A 24,982-nucleotide genomic window follows, 5' to 3' on the forward strand; every position below is an offset into this window, starting at 1 on the left:
GAGTCTCAAATGAGATAGTGATGGATCTAACTGGTGCAACATTTGACAAAAGGTCTCTAAGGGTAAATGATGTGAAGGAAATCAATGTCAGATTTATCAGTATGATCTTAGGCTACAAAGCTACATATGCAAATACATTGAACTCGATATCTAGCCTATGTATTAAAAGCGCATATGACATGGTTAATGATAATGCTAGAATAGATGTGTGTGAATGGCTCAAAGATGAATTGATAGACAATTTGAAAAAGATCAAAGGAGATAAGAAAGGAACCTTTAGATTTGGAAATTTGCTTGTATGTTTAATGTTTTATGTTACTAAACAAGTACCTGGTATTGGTAGAAAAGATTTTGGCTTCGATATACCAGTAGGTAGGAAAGCAACTATTGGATCTATTAAACAATATGGGAGAAAACGGAGAGAAAAACATAAACGAACATTTTTAAGCACTGAAGGCTCGAATGAAGACAAGAATAAGACTATCAAAGGCAATTGTAGATAAATATCAGAAGGAAATATGCTTTGTAATTAAAAAGGATGAAATCTAATTGGAGGCAGTTGTCTCTAGGACAATCTGAGTAACTGAAATGGGCTATGAGATAGATGATAACATTATTGAAACTTATGCAAAATCCCTCATTGAAGCACCAAAAGAACCATTTGAGAAAGTCTTTGATAGTGCTGAAACAATAGAAAGTGGTATTCAGGCTAGGAAAAGAGTCAAGAAAGTTGAACAAATAGTAAGGAAAGGTACCAGACAAGCAAAAGCACTTAAGGAAGATGTATTGAAGTAAACTGGTATCAAAGAAAGTGAGCTGGAAGGACTTCAACCAGAAACTCATCTTTCACTGGTTGCAACTTCCTCTAAGAGTGATATGCCAGCAGTATTCAAAAGGATAGAAAGGAAAAGAAAACCCTCACTGATACCCTCACCCACTCCTTGAAAAAAAAGACAAAAGCAATAGGCAGTGAGGCCTCCAGTTAAGAAGTTAACTCCTAAGAAGAAGAAGGTAAAACAACATATTTCTCCACTAGATAAACTCCTTAGTGAAATAACAGAAGATGGAAAGTTGAAAAACATTAGCAAACTGTACAACACACTTTCTACTGATGACAAAGAGAGCATTGAAAATAGTGTAATTTTACACTTAGATATTTACAAGAAATTTTTTATGGAAATTGTTGATGAAATACCCAATGATTTGTATAGAAGACTAGGAGCTAGAAGGGTAGCCATTGTTGAGCTGGACAAGATAAAAATTGAAAAATTACTTGCAGTGCATCCAGTAAACTCACTTGATGAGATAGACAAATTAATGAGTGAAGCTAACCAGACAGTATTTTCAACTGCTCATTGACATGTAGCACTGATGGCAGGAAGAGTGAATGAAGTCTCTAAAGAAATAGCAGATGCATGGGACATATTCTTTGTACAAAAAGAGAAACAAGAAGAGCTACTAAGACCTAAAACCATTAGGGTATACCAAAAGGACAAGGATAAGGGGAAATGTAAGGTAGGTGGACCTCCAAGCCTAAAAATAACCGACAACTTAACCCCACCTCATTTGGATAGTCCACCGATAGAAACTAAAGACAATCAACCGACTACTGAGAGTATGGAGACTCCACTAGAGGATACAAATCCTAAGTCCGAAATCTTGTACACTATGAATATAGACACACAAGAAGTAAATGTTGTGGTTGATAGAGAAACCACTGAGGATAAAAGGAAAGATGTGGCTATTGAGCCACTGACTGTAGATGTTGAGGTTGAGGCTAATAATACTGTAAACATAAGCACAAAAAAACCTACTCAAACAAAGCAACTGACAGAAGACACCACTAGTAAAACATTAGAAGAATTGGTAGATAAAAATGAAAAACAATCAGGAGAACAGGAAATGGACAGTACAGAGGTACAAACTGAGAAACTGGACGTGTATACAAAGACTACATTTGAGAAACCAGTTGTTGAGAGCTCAAAAAAACCTTCTGAGACATAGATGGAGGAATCAGAACAAAAACAGGTTGAGACACAGGTTTAGACTGAGACAGTGCCACCGACTAAAACTGAAAAGCTTAAACCTTTGCTAATAGAAATGAAAACACAAACTAACCTACCAGAGGTCAAAACAAGCAAGGTTATCACTACAACCGACAACATGGATATTGTGAAAATAGTTGGGTAGACATCAAGTACTTCAATAGCAGAATTTCGGCCTACAAATATGACAGAGGTCTTACTAGATTCAATAAAGAAAACCACAGAGTGTAATGCACAAGCCTATAAGGATATCGATGACACAATACCTATTCTCAAATTGGAAGCACCCAAGTGCATTGTGGATAATACAGATTCTTTAGGTCAACTAGACACATTGTCTAAATTCATCACTGGCAACATTTTGATAGTTGATCAAATAAATGAAGACACATTCAAAGAAAGGATGATTAAGGAGAAAGAGAAATTCTTTGAGGAAATAGTAAAGCAAAATAAGGATCAAATAGAAACCTTATTACCAGCATTAGGAGAGACAATTTTGGATTTCAAGAAACTGTATAGAGATACTTGTAAAATAAATATTCTGACAGAAGACCAAGATAAGGAAATCAATAAAGCACAAGATGAGTCTGATAGGCACATCATATTCATTTTTGGAGATAGAAAATAAAATTACAGATCTTGAAGAGAAAATAGAGAAGTTAGAAAAGGACAAAGAAAGAATAAAGGATAAGGTAAAGAGCTTAAAATGTAAACTTGGTCCTAAACTAGATTACCTCATTTCTTTGAGAAAAGAAATTTATGAGGCTCTGGTTCCTGGACTTAAGACACCAGAAGAGAAAATGCATATACTCACCAGTATAGTTCAGAGAACACAAGATACATTACAAGGAAGAAAAAGATTCAATGACAGTTTAAATCTAGTTTTGGCATATATATTCCAGATTGTAACCCATCGGTTACAAAAATCTAGACAAGAACCACACTCCATTGACAATGAATGACCTTTGCCGTTAATATCAAAGGGGGAGTAGTATGATGAGAAAAATTATCAGAATAGGACATCATCAGCTCAGGGGGAGCATACATATTTGGGCACACAGTTTTGGTAAGACAGATTTTGGCAGATTCTTTTTTGACTTATTTTTGTACACTTTTTGATTTTTCTCATGAGTGTTGCCATCAACGCCAAAGGGGGAGATTGTTGGAAAATGCACACTCCAATGAGACATTGTAGGTGATTGAAGGTATTGTCATTGATGGCAACCTTAAAATCATATGGAACCGGCACCGGTAGACTCTACATTGACATACGGTTCACCAACACCCAAAATATTGATTACCGACACCTTGCCCGACAACAATTTTATATAAATGTATTTTGTAATTAATTGTAAAATATATTGTAATCCGACATGGTCAACTATATTTCGACTCATTTATGTATGAGATCATTTTAGATCATTTAGAATATGTTATAATGCGAAGTATGAAAAGAAGGTAGTAGACCTAATATGCAAATTATTGGATAAGGGTTTATGTATATTGGAGAGCTTAAACTAGTACTGAATCTAGCATAGCATATGTTGATATGAAGAAATACAAGACATTGGATTAGTATAATCCATTTTTGTAAGTCAGTGTGACTTGTTTTGTAATTGAGCAGTAAGCTCTAGGCACTTGGCCTTCCTACATGTGTAGACCCCTATTGTAAGCAGTAATATTCTCTTATTGGCTAGTAAGTGCATATTGTGGGTCACAAATCCCACCAAGGTTTTTTCCCACACTGGGTGTCCTTGTTTAAATATTGTGTTATGCTGTTCTCTTCATGTTGTGGTTGTTATTCTTATTTGCTACATTATTTATGGTTTACCAGTACACAGTTTTAATATGCTTTTCATGTTATAAGTTAAGAAAATTATTATACCAGTCAGATACTAATTCACCCCCCCTCTCAGTATCTTTGGGAATCCTAACAGAGTTGTCCCATATTGGAGGTGAATGTCATTTAAAGATAAATAATAGGTTGGGTATTGATTAAGATCAGCTGAATAAGCTTGTGGTTGTTGCTGAGACTTAATATTAGGATTTGGTAGTGGTTGAGTAGGTAACTGCATTGGTTTAGGTGGTATAGCAGTGGCTACAAGAGGAGGCATTATTACAAGAGGTTGTGGCTGTTGGATAGGGAGCTGATAATCATAAGATTGGGCATTCCATGGCTGACTCCCCCTCCATTGAGAAGTAGGTTGCCAATTCCCTTGAAACTGGTGTCCTTGGCCTTGAGGTGGGTACCAGTTCCCTTGTGGCTACTACCATTGTGGCATTTGATTACCAAAATGCTTCCCTTGGCCTTGAGAACCATACCAATTTTGATAATTACCAAAATTTTGAGAATATGGTGATTGCCATTGGTTATTTGGTGCATAAGAATTTTCACTATAACCAAAAAAAGAAAGTGGATCTGGAGGCATACCTTATCTTTGGAGATTTGGTCTTCTTTTAGCAACATAGAAGACTTGCTTGTCCTCACCTTGAATTGGCTTGAAGTCAGGTACCTCCACATTTGCAACCATTTTACATCTGCAATCCTTCTTTTGTTGTTTACAATGAGGGTAGAATTATGCAAGAAATGCATCAGCTTCTTCAAACTTCTTCTTAGCTGCAAGTGTATCAAACTGGGTAGCCATATTATTTATAATATCCTCCTTAAAGTCCTTTAACAAATGGCTAAGTTCCAATCTAGAAAATCCAGTTCCAGATGCTAATGATGGTGCTCCTAGTTTAAAATGCATGTTCTTCTTAGAAGCAAATCTGGAATACTTCTTGCAAATTTGTCCTATTTCAGCCCAAGTGGGCTGTGTAATGTCACCTCCTCCCATAAGATCCAAAGAATCAATGCATTCATCATTGATTCCCCTCAAAAATATCAACTTGAGGGAATCTTCATTAAGAGTACTATGCTTGGAGTTTTTGACACTAAACAGGAACCTTTCCAGATAATCTTCAAGACTCTCATCTTCAGTTTGTGTCATTCTAAAGATATCATCCCCATGATGATCAGTAACTCTACAATAATCTTTGTATTTTGCATGAAACAACCATTTCATCTCATCCCATGTATTGATTGTGCTACTACCCAAGCTCATAAACCATCTCAAGGATGACTCCTTCAAGGTGGTAAGAAATATTTTGAGTCTATGGGCATCTGTAGTATAGTCAAAACTCCTACAGAGAACATCAAACTCAAATCGAAATGTATCTGGATCCTCTGTCACCAATCCATAGAATTTAGGGAGTGAAGATGTTGGAATGTTCTTGAGATTAGCATTATCATGCTGATCAGATATGGGGAACTCAAATGTTGGGCCTGGTGGTGGTGGTGAGTTATTTCCACCAGGAGGTGGGTTCCCTTACATTGGACTTGTGGGGGTTATTACTACAGGAAATTCTTCTTCTTGAAGACCAACTGGAAATTCAGATTCAGGGTGGTTCAAATTCTGTGGGGTTTGACAAAGTTCAACAAAAGGATTTATATATGGGAAATTATCTTCTGCATGATTAGAATGAGTGGGCAAAAATCTACCTCTGGCATCTCTTCTTCTTCTATAAATGCAGATTCATAAATTTTTTTGAACAATCAGGTATACCAAAAAAAATAAAAAATTAACTGAAAGCTGAAAAGAGTAATAACCATAGGAGGTTCTTAATTTGACACCATCCCCAGCAATGGCACCAAAAATGTCCACCCCAACAATAAGAATAATAACTCTAATTGAAGTCTCAACCTGAAGTTTGGACATTCATCTAGTAAAGTTACTATTTTCATGGCTAGTGCTCATTTGATTGTCAACCCAGGGATGTAATACTTGAAATGGGTCTGCACTATATATGCACTAAGTTCCTTCAATAGCTATTCTGCATTACTGCAGCAACTAACATTATGAAAGAAAGGAAGGAAAGAATGGAAATTATGGAAAGGCTACAGGAAAAACTTCTGCATAATATTCATAAAAGCAATGCTGGAAAGATCTAATATGGATAACAGAAATTACTCTATTCTGGCTTGGCTGTAATGCCCCGCCAGGAAACCCCGAAGGGATAAGCTAAAATAACAAGAATAGAGTGCAAATTTTTTTTTTTTTTTTTTAAAAGTTACAACACATCAGATGCAACAAGATAACAAAGATTCAGGTTACATAGCGGAAGACTTCAACTAACTCCTAAAGAGTTTCCCAACGAGATTACTTAAATTTCACAATCCATTTAACTCACACAATTAAACCAAAAGCTGAATATCTTAAAAACTAGATAATTCATAATCAGGCTAATTTCTTTCAAAGATGGAAATATAAATCACAAGCAAGATTCATCCATTAAGATCCATTCATCAACCTCATTCAAGCTTTTCAATCTAAAATTACAAACCATACATCTACATTTTCTAATACACTAGGATTTCATCATAATATAAGAGATCTTTCCAAGCATATTAAATTCCTTAACAACAACTGAGTATAATTCATTACTCTAAGATACATTATTCCATATTCCAACTTATTGCATTTAAAGGACGATTACACACATGCATTTGCGATAAATCGCATCTCAACCAATTATGCATTCGAACGACATGGCATTCAAGATAGAACTGAATATAAGCATTAATAGTTAATTCCAATTATCCACTTAACCATTTTACATAAGCTAAACATACATGATAAAGCTGAGTAAAGAGACATAAGAGAATACACCACATAACACCATAATGATCTCGGAGTTCACCCCTAATGGGCTACATCTCCGGGTCTGCGCAACTGCAAGACCCCCTCTGATAGATAATAAAGTTACAAATACAAGAGGTTACACTATACAATCCAGCCATCAAGGCGATACATAAGCAATATACAACGACCACAACGGTCAATAATACATAAACGATCCTTAAAAAGAACAGGATCCAGCTGAACATAATCAAAGCTAAAACAAGAGGTCCAAGAGAGCATCCATAACACTGAGCCATCACCGCCCAAGGGTCTAATATGAAACCGACACTCACAAGAGCAGAGACAAGGGACGACTCTCAAAGGAACTCAAAACAGGACAAAACAACAACACACTAGCGAACGTAGGGACAAGTGTCATCACACAACCTGGTATGGATACCATGGCAAGTCTTCATAGGTCCCGGCCCATACACTGGTAACCCTGGCAACCTAATCCGAACTTCCGGCCCATCCAAGCCTCATGTGGACCCACACATCCTCTTGTGAAGACAAGGAAGATGGTTTGCCATTTCAGGCCTTCTCATAGCATGCCGAATCTATGATAGCATTCGTCCCATGTGTGAGGCACATTATCTTATTTAGAGATTATTTTCTAATCTACTTAGGTTATCACTTATTAGACTCACTTTCGACGGGTTATCCAGCAGCCACTTTGGGCGCGGCCCCCAATCGAAAGCCACTTTCCCATACGACACTAGACTAACTCAGACGAACTCAAACCACGGAATACACATGGTAAGACGAACAGGGTTCAAGAAGGAGAACAATCATCTGGTCAAACACGACTCAACGGTAATCACTTACTGACGGTACTCTAACTAGAGACCTGACAACTGAGGTTAACCACGAATCATTATTCGACTCACTCAAAGAGGATTTAACCAACTAAGACAACATCACAATACAACAGTCAACTCGAAAATCGAGGACTAAAACAGGAACACCAAATCATCCATACGACAGGGTCCTTTTACACAAAGCAAAACATGCCATTTCATAATTAAAGGCGAATACAGAAAATTAAACTCGCACGGCAATAATCAGAAAGGACAATATTCCTCAAATTGATTTAATCATTAAAATCGATCAAGTTCTCTACATGTTCTAAAAACAAGTTACAGTTATCTATCTCATCAAGGGTTAAGTTGTTCTTGGTTTTCTAACTCCTAAGGTTCAAGCATTGAACAGGCAATTTAAGCCGTAAGGAGTTTTAACCAAATCATATTATTAAAATTCAGACAACCGTTTAAACGATTAAAATAAGATATTTAATCTCCATCCCAAACGTCATAAACATACTGGACTAAAAATCAATCTCTACAGATTCATAATTTCACTTCCAGATGCATTATGCGAATAACGGAAATAAAAATGTAGAAGGAGAAACTAAAGAAGCTAATCATTCCCAAAAGCACATCGTTCAATTCAAACACCCAACGATAAAGGTTTCACCACTTTTCAATTACTCAAATGATAAGAATAAAAACACAATATTCAATTGCGAAATAACAGTTGTAAAACTTAATTAGAAAGGGGCAAAGTCACGAAATGAAGTTTGAATAATTAATCCACCTATAAACTCCATTACCAAGTTAATCCATACCCAATTAGGTTTATCATTTTTATGCCCCTTAATCATCATTAAGCATCTAATTAAAGCTTAGCCTTTAAATAATATTTAAAAATATTATAAGCTTCTTTATTTTTTTTTGAATACTAATTAAATACATTAATAAAATTAAAAAAAAAAACGATTTTAAAAAGAAACTTTGCCTTAAGCAAAGAAAAACACATTTTAAAAGAAAACCCTAGCGAGGGCGGGCTATGCCCTAGCCGCAACGCAGAGGGAGAGGCTTCGTGGGCGGCGCCACGGTGGTGCCCGCAGGTGCCGCGGCGCCCTGCGGCCACCGCGGCCCCTGCGGCCACCGCCGTGGGCCGCAGCCACAGCCGCACATTAATGCAAGAAACAGGGGAAACGGGGAAGCATGCGGGGGGAAACGTGCGGGGGAGAAGGGGGGAGGAGCGGGTGGAGCTCCGCTCCCCGCCCTCCAACCCCAAACAAAAAGGGTTTTCCAACGCCAACACGCCCAGGCCCGAACTCATTAAAAAAATAACGCCCCCTACTAAAATTTGCTAATAATTTTTGGATTAACAACGCCCAGGTTCAATTGAAAGTTCGTTTTAAACGATCTGCGCTTAACACAGCGCTTAAAAAAAAAAGACATATAAAACACAGTTCGAAGTGTCTCTCATTCATTTATTTTTTTTATTCAATAAAGAGAAAACTAATCAAGGCAAAACAATCCATTTTGACATAATGATACAGCCATGCATTTTCTTGAAGAACACAGCCAAAACATGGATTTAAACCCACAATCCAAATTAAAACTGAAAGCAATCAAGATTGGATTTGGCAACCAGATAAGCAGTTCAGAATCCTACCTTAACACGCAATCCTGGAATGGCTGAAGGAGAGCCCACCTGTCAGGTTCCCCAAAATCTCCTCCAAAATTGTCCATCCTCTCCAAATTTCCCAAATTGGGTTATATGGAAGAGTTGACCCAAAAATTTCTATTTTTGGAATTTAAAACTTTATTTACAGTTAATTCCTCAAAATTTTATCCTTTTCTACTAGCAACAATATAACTTGCTTTCTCAATTAAAAAAATTCGATTTCTTCAATCAGTTCAATTTAACCTTTCAAATTAATAATCCAACGAAATACAGTCAATCCATTGCGATAATAAAAACAAACTTTCTTTTCGACAATATATATAATAATGCATTTAATATTCAAAAACAGTCATTTGATCGAATTCACTCCCAACTTAAAATAAGCAATTCATTAACAACGAAATCGCATAACGAATTCTCAATCAATTTAATCCATTAATCTTCAATGCACAAACGCATATATTTAATCAAGAATTTACTAAGGACTAATTCATCAATTTACCAAACACACCAGGCACGCAAACCGAGGAAGTCAACCAAACAGACGACTCGCAAACCCAAACAAGAAGGGATTACCGATGACGACTGGCGATGCTCACTAGAGCACGACGAAGGTCAACTAGGGTCTTACAACCACCTAATCCGACTCTAGGGATTAAAAAGGTAAGCTCAAACCTGTAAAACCAGGTGACGACGAACCTCGCACTCATGCGACTTCGTACCTGAAATCTCCTGCAACCAACGATCATACATGCATACATTTATAATAACTTAATGAATGTGTTAGCTCGATGAATACCATGAAATAAGAACACTAAACAACTAGCATAAGACTAGTGAGAAAACCACATCAATAGCTATGCGTAAAATCAACATCTGATTATAATCATAATATCACGATAAACTGATCAAGATTAAACCAAGGTTAGAGATCGATTACGGTAGGGGTACTACATTCTCCCCCCCTAGGTTCCGACTTACTCCTGGAAGTCGTAAGGCTAGATGGAGAACATGTCGTACGCATCAGCCCTGAAACTCATTCAACAAAGATCAAATTGCACATAGAAAACTTTCCATAATCAAATGAAATATTATTGCTAAATCTTTTACAAACGCCATAATCCATTGGCGAGATACAACTAAAACCATACATTCCATAAAATATTCCAGGAATTATCCACAATCATAACAGAGAAACAAGTATTTTCTTCCTTTCATTGTACCAAATTAAAACATTACAAAGAGGTAAACAGCTCTTACCATAATCCTCGATCAAAAACGACAGAAACATGCCATCATGATCAATTTCCTTTACCAATCCATCTTAATCATAAACTTTAAATCATAGAACTAGCTCAAAATATCAATCTCTACAACCAAATTAACTTTCATGAAATACGAGCAACATAAATAACTCAATTGGTCACACTTGCCAGGCATAAGAAAACCTTTCCAAAGACTATGTCCCATAACATAGTGACAAGCTAACACAATCTACTCCATGATACAAAGAATAACCATCCACATAACTGGAATGCATAACATAAAAGGCCACATGTGAGCATGTCTAATGCTCGGTCAATGATAACATGCACGATCAGCATCTCTATGCCTGATCTCAGAATAACAATATGATCATAAAAAAAATCCAATATCTCACTAAGCATTCATAATTAAATTACTAGCTAAGCAAATTCATTTCTAAAGCTTAAGACTTCATCTATCACTATGAAGCCAAAAGCAAACACATAACTTCACATGTTTTATAAACATTATATTTAAATCAATGCACTCTTTAATACCATTTCTAAAAATCTCATGATTAGGCAAAGAGAAGGGAAAAAGAGTTTGATAACCAACCATTTCCTACAAAAACGCAAGATCAACAGATCACGCTACATTATGCATTTTCTCACTATAAGCCTATCATTTAATTACATGGTTTTCATTTCGCTACCGTTTAGAAGGATGACAATCAGTCTAACAAAAACATTTCCAATAGTTATGGTTGCAACAGGAGGTTCTAGTTTACAAACAAAGCAGAGATCAAGAGAGGCAATATTTCCGATAATGCAAGACCTCATAAGAACACTCACTTAATAATAATGCAATATAGACACAAGTCATAATTGCAACCGATTAGGAAAGATCACCTTACGATCGAAGATAAGCAAAGAGCTATTACCCAAATAGAACATATTAATGCATACACATCAAACAAGCTTTTCCATTCGCACTTTCTAAACACATTAAGGTAATTCCACATACCCAAAAGCGAGTTCAATGGAGCATTTGCTAAAATAATCTTCAATCAATCTGGTTTAATACAACACATAAGACAATCTTTCGGAAAACACATAAAACAATCTTTCAGGGAACACATTAATACTCTCTCAAAGCTACAATAACATGCTCTTTATAATACTTTTTCTACCAACCAAGCAGTTTCACATAATTCATCTATTCGCATATCAATGCACCTTACTAAGGTATAATTTAATCATGCTACTCCTACCATCATACATATGGAGAATTCTTTAAACATACACATGCAGTTTTCTCCCATCACCCCAAAATAAATTTTTAAACCCATAGCCCTTTTGATAATCTAAAAACATAAACGACATAAGGCTCACACAAGGGTACAAGAAATCACAACCTTTTCTCTTTCGCAATCAAGAAAACTCGAATCAAAGATAATTACACATATCTTAATCATTTAATTTCCAGAAAGAAAGAGAGGAATGGTGATGATCATTTAATTTTCTACAAATTAAGCATTCAATAATTTCCATACTAGTCCTTCAAGTGGACAACATTAAGCTAGATCATAATCTTTAAACACACACAATTCGCACTTTCAGATTCAAGACAAGCACGGTCCAATCCAAATGGATTAGTCTAAAGAGTACAACACTCAAAAAGGGAAGGTACATACGACTCTCTATCAAAATTAGAGTAATCGTAGACCAAGACATCAATCAGCACAATGCACATATAAGCACTCAACACCAACATCAAGAAGGCGAAAACAAAGTGTGAACACACACGTTACACACAAGCTAAGGTCTGCTCAATCACTCACACGCAAAGGAGGACAAGCATACACATAAGGTCGATACACCTCACACAAATAGAGGGCACACGCGACACCAGAGATCCCAATGTTTGCAACATGGGCTCTGATACCAAATGTAATGCCCCGCCAGGAAACCCCGAAGGGATAAGCTAAAATAACAAGAATAGAGTGCAAATTTTTTTATTTTTTTTTTAAAAGTTACAACACATCAGATGCAACAAGATAACAAAGATTCAGGTTACATAGCGGAAGACTTCAACTAACTCCTAAAGAGTTTCCCAACGAGATTACTTAAATTTCACAATCCATTTAACTCACACAATTAAACCAAAAGCTGAATATCTTAAAAACGAGATAATTCATAATCAGGCTAATTTCTTTCAAATATGGAAATATAAATCACAAGCAAGATTCATCCATTAAGATCCATTCATCAACCTCATTCAAGCTTTTCAATCTAAAATTACAAACCATACATCTACATTTTCTAATACACTAGGATTTCATCATAATATAAGAGATCTTTCCAAGCATATTAAATTCCTTAACAACAACTAAGTATAATTCATTACTCTAAGATACATTATTCCATATTCCAACTTATTGCATTTAAAGGATGATTACACACATGCATTTGCGATAAATCGCATCTCAACCAATTATGCATTCGAACGACATGGCATTCAAGATAGAACTGAATATAAGCATTAATAGTTAATTCCAATTATCCACTTAACCATTTTACATAAGCTAAACATACATGATAAAGCTGAGTAAAGAGACATAAGAGAATACACCACATAACACCATAATGATCTCGGAGTTCACCCCTAATGGGCTACATCTCCGGGTCTGCGCAACTGCAAGACCCCCTCTGATAGATAATAAAGTTACAAATACAAGAGGTTACACTATACAATCCAGCCATCAAGGCGATACATAAGCAATATACAACGACCACAACGGTCAATAATACATAAACGATCCTTAAAAAGAACAGGATCCAGCTGAACATAATCAAAGCTAAAACAAGAGGTCCAAGAGAGCATCCATAACACTGAGCCATCACCGCCCAAGGGTCTAATACGAAACTGACACTCACAAGAGCAGAGACAAGGGACGACTCTCAAAGGAACTCAAAACAGGACAAAACAACAACACACTAGCGAACGTAGGGACAAGTGTCATCACACAACCTGGTATGGATACCATGGCAAGTCTTCATAGGTCCCGGCCCATACACTGGTAACCCTGGCAACCTAATCCGAACTTCTGGCCCATCCAAGCCTCATGTGGACCCACACATCCTCTCGTGAAGACAAGGAAGATGGTTTGCCATTTCAGGCCTTCTCACAGCATGCCGAATCTATGATAGCATTCGTCCCATGTGTGAGGCACATTATCTTATTTAGAGATTATTTTCTAATCTACTTAGGTTATCACTTATTAGACTCACTTTCGACGGGTTATCCAGTAGCCACTTTGGGCGCGGCCCCCAATCGAAAGCCACTTTCCCATACGACACTAGACTAACTCAGACAAACTCAAACCACGGAATACACATGGTAAGACGAACAGGGTTCAAGAAGGAGAACAATCATCTGGTCAAACACGACTCAACGGTAATCACTTACTGACGGTACTCTAACTAGAGACCTGACAACTAAGGTTAACCACGAATCATTATTCGACTCACTCAAAGAGGATTTAACCAACTAAGACAACATCACAATACAATAGTCAACTCGAAAATCGAGGACTAAAACAGGAACACCAAATCATCCATACGACAGGGTCCTTTTACACAAAGCAAAACATGCCATTTCATAATTAAAGGCGAATACAGAAAATTAAACTCGCACGGCAATAATCAGAAAGGACAATATTCCTCAAATTGATTTAATCATTAAAATCGATCAAGTTCTCTACATGTTCTAAAAACAGGTTACAGTTATCTATCTCATCAAGGGTTAAGTTGTTCTTGGTTTTCTAACTCCTAAGGTTCAAGCATTGAACAGGCAATTTAAGCCGTAAGGAGTTTTAACCAAATCATATTATTAAAATTCAGACAACCATTTAAATGATTAAAATAAGATATTTAATCTCCATCCCAAACGTCATAAACATACTGGACTAAAAATCAATCTCTACAGATTCATAATTTCACTTCCAGATGCATTATGCGAATAACGGAAATAAAAATGTAGAAGGAGAAACTAAAGAAGCTAATCATTCCCAAAAGCACATCGTTCAATTCAAACACCCAACGATAAAGGTTTCACCACTTTTCAATTACTCAAATGATAAGAATAAAAACACAATATTCAATTGCGAAATAACAGTTGTAAAACTTAATTAGAAAGGGGCAAAGTCACGAAATGAAGTTTGAATAATTAATCCACCTATAAACTCCATTACCAAGTTAATCCATACCCAATTACGTTTATCATTTTTATGCCCCTTAATCATCATTAAGCATCTAATTAAAGCTTAGCCTTTAAATAATATTTAAAAATATTATAAGCTTCTTTATTTTTTTTTGAATACTAATTAAATACATTAATAAAATTTAAAAAAAAAACGATTTTAAAAAGAAACTTTGCCTTAAGCAAAGAAAAACACATTTTAAAAGAAAACCCTAGCGAGGGCGGGCTATGCCCTAGCCGCAACGCAGAGGGAGAGGCTTCGTGGGCGGCGCCACGGTGGTGCCCGCAGGTGCCGCGGCGCCCTGCGGCCACCGCGGCCCCTGCGGCCACCGCCGTGGGCCGCAGCCACAGCCGCACATTAATGCAAGAAACAGGGGAAACGGGGAAGCATGCGGGGGGAAATGTGCGGGGGAGAAGGGGGGAGGCGCGGGTGGAGCTCCGCTCCCCGCCCTCCAACCCCAAACAAAAAGGGTTTTCCAACGCCAACACGCCCAGGCCCGAACTCATTAAAAAAATAACGCCCCCTACTAAAATTTGCTAATAATTTTTGGATTAACAACGCCCAGGTTCAATTGAAAGTTCGTTTTAAACGATCTGCGCTTAACACAACGCTTAAAAAAAAAAGACATATAAAACACAGTTCGAAGTGTCTCTCATTCATTTATTTTTTTTATTCAATAAAGAGAAAACTAATCAAGGCAAAACAATCCATTTTGACATAATGATACAGCCATGCATTTTCTTGAAGAACACAGCCAAAACATGGATTTAAACCCACAATCCAAATTAAAACTGAAAGCAATCAAGATTGGATTTGGCAACCAGATAAGCAGTTCAGAATCCTACCTTAACATGCAATCCTGGAATGGCTGAAGGAGAGCCCACCTGTCAGGTTCCCCAAAATCTCCTCCAAAATTGTCCATCCTCTCCAAATTTCCCAAATTGGGTTATATGGAAGAGTTGACCCAAAAATTTCTATTTTTGGAATTTAAAACTTTATTTACAGTTAATTCCTCAAAATTTTATCCTTTTCTACTAGCAACAATATAACTTGCTTTCTCAATTAAAAAAATTCGATTTCTTCAATCAGTTCAATTTAACCTTTCAAATTAATAATCCAACGAAATACAGTCAATCCATTGCGATAATAAAAACAAACTTTCTTTTCGACAACATATATAATAATGCATTTAATATTCAAAAACAGTCATTTGATCGAATTCACTCCCAACTTAAAATAAGCAATTCATTAACAACGAAATCGCATAACGAATTCTCAATCAATTTAATCCATTAATCTTCAATGCACAAACACATATATTTAATCAAGAATTTACTAAGGACTAATTCATCAATTTACCAAACACACCAGGCACGCAAACCGAGGAAGTCAACCAAACAGACGACTCGCAAACCCAAACAAGAAGGGATTACCGACGAAGACTGGCGATGCTCACTAGAGCACGACGAAGGTCAACTAGGGTCTTACGACCACCTAATCCGACTCTAGGGATTAAAAAGGTAAGGTCAAACCTGTAAAACCAGGTGACGACGAACCTCGCACTCATGCGACTTCGTACCTGAAATCTCCTGCAACCAACGATCATACATGCATACATTTATAATAACTTAATGAATGCGTTAGCTCGATGAATACCATGAAATAAGAACACTAAACAACTAGCATAAGACTAGTGAGAAAACCACATCAATAGCTATGCATAAAATCAACATCTGATTATAATCATAATATCACGATAAACTGATCAAGATTAAACCAAGGTTAGAGATCGATTACGGTAGGGGTACTACATTGGCTGTAGGAATAGTCAGTGGATCTATTTCTAGTGGCTGCAAGAATAGTCTAAGAAAGAACTTCTACCGTGACTAAAGAAAGAAAACTAATTTTAACGAACACACACAAGATCACTCACCAAGTGGGCCCCCTTGGATGAGTGATACCAAGCTTCTAGAAAACTACTTTTAATAGATTAGAACAAATAATCTTATTCATTGCTTCCCAAAAAAGTGATTACATATTTTGAAAAGAAACTAAAGAATGACTATGAAAAATCCTCTTCTCTATTATTTTCTATTATGTCTAACCTCTGACAAAAAGAAGAGCTTATTATAAAAGAGAAGATGAACTACAATAGACAACACAAATCATGCCCAGAAGAAGAGGTGGATGATTGACCAATAAAGAAGATAACTAGAGCTTGCCTGCACGAAATGTGGAACTAAACCAACCCACAATCTTTGCATGTCTTGGAGGTGTTTGAAAATTCAATGCCCACTAAAGTTAGACATTGGTAGTGTCTCTTGACTACTCTACCTATGCCATACCTTGCACTTGCTCAGCTCCTCTTCAGTTTGATCTTCAGTTATCTCTTACGTAATCTTTCCTTCATCAGGCGCGATAGGAGAATATCCACCACCACGTCATTTATTACCTGCACTACAAAAAAAAAGCATACAAGGGCATACATACACATTTTATTTAGTTAACACATATGTTAATTCAGATATGATATTACCCTAAATAATCCGCATGTCAACAGGAACAAATCACATGGTTGTAGGAATAAATGGCATGGTTGCAGGAATAGATCGGCAAAGTTCAAATATGATTTCATAAGTTCAGGTTTAACACATGGAATATATAGTCAATTTACAATACATCACTACTATTATGCAAACCAAAAGATGTCAAAAATGTAAGATATCTAATGATAAAAATATGACAAAGTCTCAACTTATCATGGATCAACATATTTCTTTTTCCCTTTAATATAATTATTTACTTTAATGTGTTACTATAGATCTAGGTGCAAGATAATAATGTTACATTGGAAGTAAATAACCTATAGGCACGTCTCAACTACTAGGGAAAATTCCTTTTATTCTATGGCCAAAGTTCCCACGTCTCCCTCCTCTTGTAATCACTAACCTTCTCATGAGCATTGATGAAGATGAAACCTTTTTACTCATGGAAATTGTGTTCATCACTTAGAAGATTATCCTAGGTTCAGTAGCATATTTGTCATTAGTGGTGTGAATATCCACCCACCATTGGAGGAACTACTAGGTGGCCTTGTAGTAGACCCTCTAGGTAGTGTGATTCCAACAAGTTTCTTAGGATGGATCATGCAATGCCTCTAGCCTTTGAAGAATATAAAGATAAAGATAATGATGAAGAGAGTTGGGACTCTCTTATGGATAATTTATTCTTTGCCAATATATGTGGTAAATTGATAAATCGAGACCCACACATTTCACTTGTTGCTATAGTAGCTACCACTCAGTGACCTTCTTTTTTATGTTTTATGATTTAGTTGTTGGTTGGCATTCTAGTTGATAAGAATTTTGAGAATGGGTTTGAAAAGAATATGATTTTTTATTTACTTAAACATGCAATAATTTTATCATTTTGCACTTACAAAGTATTAGATGTTTAACCATATTTTCTAATTCTTATATTCATTTGAAAATTATATTTTCAAGGCTTTACTCTAACAAATTCTTCTAGACCGTGTCACTATCTTCTTAGTCATAGATAATACCAAGGAAAAACAAACATATCTTTGTTCCAACAATGTAACATAAATAAATGAATAATATATGCTACCATTATTTTATTAAATTTTATATAATAATTATGAACACTACTTACACACACACACATTTTATTTTAATTTATGTTAAATATAGGTTGGAGATTTTCTTCAACATATACAAAAATAAAAAATTGGAATATTGACAATTCTCTTTCGATCAACGTATTTGTCTTTTTCTCTAATACAATTGTTTACTTTAATGTGCTACTATAGATCTAGGTGCAAGATAATAAAGTGAAAAGTGGAAATTGGATCCTAGTGACTCCCCACCTAGGAGAGAGAAAGGAAGCCACTAGGATTATTTTCACTTGGAAAGGACTTTACATTCAAAAGAGAGGTTGAATCCACTAGATCCAAATCTAAGGGAAATAAGGATGTGAATTCTAAGTGGATTGCAAGTGGTTGAAGTGTGCCTTACCCTCATTTGTAAATGAGAAAGTTGACTTGTTGACTATGTGGATAAGAGAGAGAAAATGAGTGAAATGAGGTGCTACCAGTTCGAGATCATGCTATAACTTTAGATCTGAGCTAATTAGACTGGCGTGGATCTACCCTGCAAATTTGGAGAAAATTCATCACGACTGTGGCAGGAATGTACATGGTCCACCACAAAATCTACAAAACAAAAAGGGTTCTTTTATCTCTGCAAATAATACCCAAACCTACAATTACATCTACACAACTATAACCTACACACAAAAAAGAGAAGAAAGGGGGGGTTTGTGGATAGGGGTTTGCCTCAGTTAAACCATGATTGAGGAATCATCCTAGAAAGAAAGTAATTGCAAATGCTTGAATGTAAACAATGGAGATGTATACCTTGTAGATCTGTAACTTGTTGATGATGATTGCTTTTCTTCTTGAATGTAATCACAAATGTTGTATGAAATGGCATGTAACATGACAAAACCCTAACACACATACACACACTTGTAAATGAATGTTGTAATGTTGCTCTAGTGGATGAATGAAGAAGACTTAAATGCTTGAATGCTTGAAAATGACCTTGAAATCTTGTATCTTCACCTTATGCTCTCTATCCGTCTATGCACTACTCATTTGTTGTCCTCCTTGAATGAGGGTATTGAATTCCCTTTTATACATGCCTCAAGGATTAACTTTCAACTATTGAAGGCCGACAAAGTAGAATAACAAACCTTGAAGTCAAGAAGTGCATAGGAGATCGAGCAACCCACAAATAGGGAAACCCTAAGAGGTGGGTATAGGGCCACCACACCACTATACTAGGGGGACAAGGGTGCCACACCCCTTTCCTAAGGGGGATAGGGGAACCTTTCCTCTGTCCTAAGGGGGATAGGGGCACCATGCCCTGAACCTACCCTATTTTGGGCCCTAGACAAGATACAGAGTAGCCATAAGACATAAAGGAGGAAGGGAGAAGGTTTAGAAATGCATAAATATGTCTCGGTTAAGTAAGGAGATGATGTCACCAAGGTAAGGACCCCAAATATGGTTGAAATTGTAGGGGTCTCAATTTTATGGCACTACATTTAGCCCCCACTTAACGAGAGTATGGCTTATGTCACCACTACCGATAAAGTAGAAAAAAAGAGAGATGAAGATGAGAAATGCAGAGCAAAACCACAAGGAGTATAAGACATCACTAATGTTGAGGAACAGAAATCCCTCAATCTTAGGGTCTTAACTCATGCTAGCATATGCAAGAGCACACAAAACAAAAAGGCACAAAACACACAAAATCAAAGACAAAGCGCAATAAGACAGTCAACAAGAACAAGACACAAAATGGCAAAATAACTAGCCAGAGAGATCTCGAGCTTAGATATCTCAACAACTAATCAAAGAACAAAGACCAGTGCTATCACATAAAGACAAGTGATCACATCAAATAGAAAAGCTAACATCATCCATTAACTATCAATAGTAAAGATATGAGTTCATGAGAGGAAGAAGAGAGAGAACATGAATACACACTTTGGTGATCCATGAGGAGAAAAGCAGAGAAGAAAAATATCATGGATGTCTTGCCCCTAAAAATCGGTGATCCATGGAGAGAAGAACATGGAAAATCTCACCCCTAGAGCTTGCTTAGGTGATCCATGTAAAGAGAGAGAGTGAGAACTCTATTAGTTCCACTCAATCTCATGTGCCTGTGTGCAAGTGAGGTTCGAAGCACCACATAGGAGTCTATTCCTGAGTATGTTATAACCTATATAGAATGTATAGTAGAAGTGTCAAGAAAGGTGTGATATGTCTCTCTAAGAGAAAATAATCTAGTCCTGAGAATACTCACCCCACATAAGTGAAAAATTAGTGCCATCTCACTCCAAGAGACCATGCTCTAGTTCCAAGAATGACCCACTATACAAGAGAAAAGTAATGACATATTTCTGTATGAGGTTTCCTTTGGTTCCAAGAATGTCTTATTGTACAAATCAAGAAGAAATGAAGACATCTCTCTCTAAGAGATTGTGCTCTGGTTCCAAGAATGAGCCATTGTACAAAAAGTGGCAACGTCTTTCTCTAAGAGGTTTCCCTCTAGTTCCAAGAATGTCCCACTGTTCAAGAAAAGTGATGAGATCTTGCTCTAAGAGGTTTCCCTCTAGTTCCAAGAATGTCCCACTGTACAATGCATGAGAGAAGTATAGTACAAAGGAGCAGTGTGGGTGACCCCCCCTTAAGATGTCAACATAGGGTGATGTCAATATCTTAAGGAAACAAGAACAAGGATACCTACCTTCATCACAAAGAAGATATCCTCTATGCAACAATGTCATAAATCCAAGTAAGAGAGGGAATACTCTTCAAGCAAGGATAAGATAGTTGACAAGAGATTTCATGCTGTAAGTGTAAAGGTGATCCTTGGAGGACAAGAGATCTTTGTTTAAAAGACATATATTGCCAAGAGGAGTTGTCTAAGACAAATATAACATCTGAAAGAACAAGAAAAGTAAAGAACAAGAATGCAATCCTTCCTCTTCTTTCTAGGTGAAAGGGGTTCTTGATGAGGGATGACTCACATTTAGCCCCCAAAGGGATGGTTAGTTTTATTATATATGTACATAACTAAGTGTAAAAGAGGTCATAGTCAAGGATTAACACTTCTTGTATAAGAGAAAATCCTTCAGCCAATAACCAACAATTCTGTACAAGGAAGGACATCAAGTAATATAACTCATACCATCCACTTAAACTACCAAAGTGGATATTGAGAGAAAGAGAGAGAGAAGGATTATTGCCCCCCAATCTAAGGGAAAATGAGAAGACCTTACAATTTACAAAACCTACTAGAGAGAGATTAAACATAAGCAATGTTAGACACAATGCACCACTGAGACGGGGGTGAATCAGTGGTTCTCAACTTTTTATTTTTAACTAATCTATGTGTGTATACCAGTTATGAAATCTAGCTCAATGCACACTTATTTTTTAGAGGAGAGACTAGAACAAATGAAAACACACACAAAGAGGCATCACATAAAACCAGTATGTATGAGGAAAACCCTAGATGGGAAAAACCTCAGTGAGCAATGCTGCTGGAGTCTACTGCTCCAATCCAGCCTCACAATAAAAATAGTTACAATATTTAAGGATACAACCCAAGGAGGTACAACCCCTAATTTAGGGCACCAACCCAGGGAGAACCAACCCCTGATTTAGGGCACCAACCCCTGATTTAGGGAACCAACCCACATAGAACCAACCCATAACTTGTTTATGGGCTACAACCCCTACACCAAGATACAACTTAGTGATCTCAAAGATAACTTCACATACAAAATTAATCATATCGTTACAAGTGAATCTTGTAACCATTTCATAGACCTCACTCTGCCAATGAGACACCTTCTCTGCTACGCCGATACAACTCTCTCTTTGTTGTTTCTTCTTTACCAGTTCTCCTCTCTCTTTGTTGGTTCTCACTTCCTTCTGTTTCTCTCCACTCATACTCCACTCAGCCAGTTCCATGCCCACCTTCTCTACAATTACCTTTTCTTCTTGTCTATCGGTATAAACACTACTAGTTCTGCACTTCTATTGGTTTAACTCTTCAACTTGGCTCTTCCTCATGCTTAGTTTCTTCTCTATCTCCTTGATGAGTGCTTGACTAATCTTCTCTCATGTGCAACACTCAATCACTATGCTGGAGTCCTATCTTCCTCTCTTCAACAACATTTAACAATATATTTGGCTCACATATTTATAACCTAATTTTTCCACCAAAAGCCAATTCAAATCTCAAGCAGTTAGGGTTTTGTCATTAGCCTTGAGGAAAACCAAAAGATCTTGTCCGATCAAATCGCCCACACAGTTGTTTTCTCATCTCTGCCATTAATTCACCTTCCAATACATGCTTTCTAATCTTAGCAACCACATTTGTGCATCTCAACTTGCCTATGTCAAAACACCATTAATATTTTTGTTGCTTCAATCCAAGTGCCAACAACTTCTTGATTTTTTGCTATCATTCATTCTTTCTCAAGTCACACTCCTCTGATCTAATCCACAAATCATGGGATCCATATTAAATGCACACCTATAGAAACACATATCTCTACACAACACTCCACCAACCTCTCCAAGCTTGCCACTTCATGTCTGCATGACATCCACATCGACCAACTACTAGCTTGGATTTTCATGTCAGTCTAGATAATATCACTACCCAAACACTCTACCAGTTCTTCTTTTCTGCTAGTTTACTAACCTTGCTTGTATCTTACACTGTACCAGTTAACTCCACATGTCTCCTCTTGTTGAACTCCTGGTGAAAATCCTCAATGAGTTTACCAGGAATGTCTATCCCTAGCATGTTCATCTCCACTAGATGGGAGTCACAACTCTTAGCCTCTTCGCTTCCTTACCAGTTCACATGCTTACCAGTAGTCATCATGATGACATCATGCCATCAACCTTCAGTGAATTCTATCTAAGGCATCTACATGTTGGTTTTATTCTCTATTTCTAGCTGCTCCACTTTGCCTTCTGCATCACCAACCTAAATAACTTCTTTGCCCGTTTGTCAAGGTGACAATCTCATCATACTTCATCTATTTCAGCATCCCAATATGCCTTCTCTATTGGTCTAGTGCATAACCCTGATTTCATGCACTCAAGGCATTCCTTCGATTCACCATTAGATTTAGTATGAGCCTTCAAACACTTGGCTTTGCCTCATCTACCTTCTCTCACAAAACTATGATGCACACTATGCATAATAGGAGATAATATCCACTTAGTAGTGGAGTGATATTTTATCATCTGCATCTTGCAATGCACTCATGTGACTTCCCTATTTGTGCAAGACATCTTCAAATAGGCATATGTGATCCAGTGTATGCACATTCACTGTCACTCATCACTACATATGGTGACTGCATCTTCATCCGCTGGGAGTCTTGCTGATCTATAACCTCATAGCATATCGGTGACCTATTCATTCTTCTCCTTCGGTGTTGATGTGATTTAGGAAACATTTTGCCTCCTCATCACAAACAACAGCTCAAGCACCTTGCTCATCCTACTTGTTCACTAGTCATAATCTTGTCGGTTGACAACCACTCACTTGGTTGATTTTTCTTCTCCATGTCAACACATCACTTACTAGTGGACATCCTTTCCTTATTGGTAATAGATTATACCGGTAACTTATCCATCTCATCTACACAAGTCAGGAACTAACTTATGTATCATTGACTCCAGTGGTCATTCCTTTGAATGACATTCTCTTTCTTACCTTACCGGTGTCCTACAATACAAGGTGATATCAAAGATATCTCAACCTGTACTCCTCCATGACAGTGTTACACAAACATCTCTTCTATCAGTAGTCGCCCTATACTGGTTGACATCAATGAAAACACAATGCCAACAATCTCCCCCTTTGGCACTGATGTCAACTCATGTAGTATCAGCATACGACATAATCTCTCTCTTCCTTTGTATGATCCAAATAATATTTTCACTCATGTAGTATGCAGTATACTACATAATCTCTCTCTTCCTTTATATGATCCAAAAAATATTTTCACTCATGTAGTATGTAGTATACTACATAATCTCTCTCCCCCTTTGAAAAAAATGGCAAAGGGCACTGTTAGGATATTATTCCTCCTTGTATTTACCAGTCACTAGCAGAATTATTTCTCCCCCTTTACCTTCATTGGATGCATCTCCTCCTTTGATACCACTTGTTACATTTTCTCAAGTCACTGCCAGTCAACCTGCATAACCTCCCGTTTTATCCCAAATTTCTTTAGAATCAAATGTGATTGTACTATGAATACAACCAACCAAATGACAAGCAGATACCCATTACCATAAAATTCTCCTAGGTATACCTACCACAATTTCTATCATCTATAGTTTGGGTAGTCAGTATCTTTATAAGTTCAATCATGCTAGCTCTGCATCATGAGCACTTGAACTCCCCATGAGTCATACATTTGAGGTCCTCATTTCCAATCAAGTCTAATATCGGGATTCCAATCACCTCCATATACTGGTTTAGTTGTGCATATGTGATCATCTAATGATCTTTAGCTCCATCATATCCACCACAACCTATGACATGATCCCGAATCCACACAATATCATACAATGACCTCACCATGCCATAAATCAAACTAGTTAGGCC

This window comes from Cryptomeria japonica, chromosome 6 (genome assembly GCF_030272615.1).
Source record: "Cryptomeria japonica chromosome 6, Sugi_1.0, whole genome shotgun sequence".
NCBI classification, from domain to species: Eukaryota; Viridiplantae; Streptophyta; class Pinopsida; order Cupressales; family Cupressaceae; genus Cryptomeria; species Cryptomeria japonica.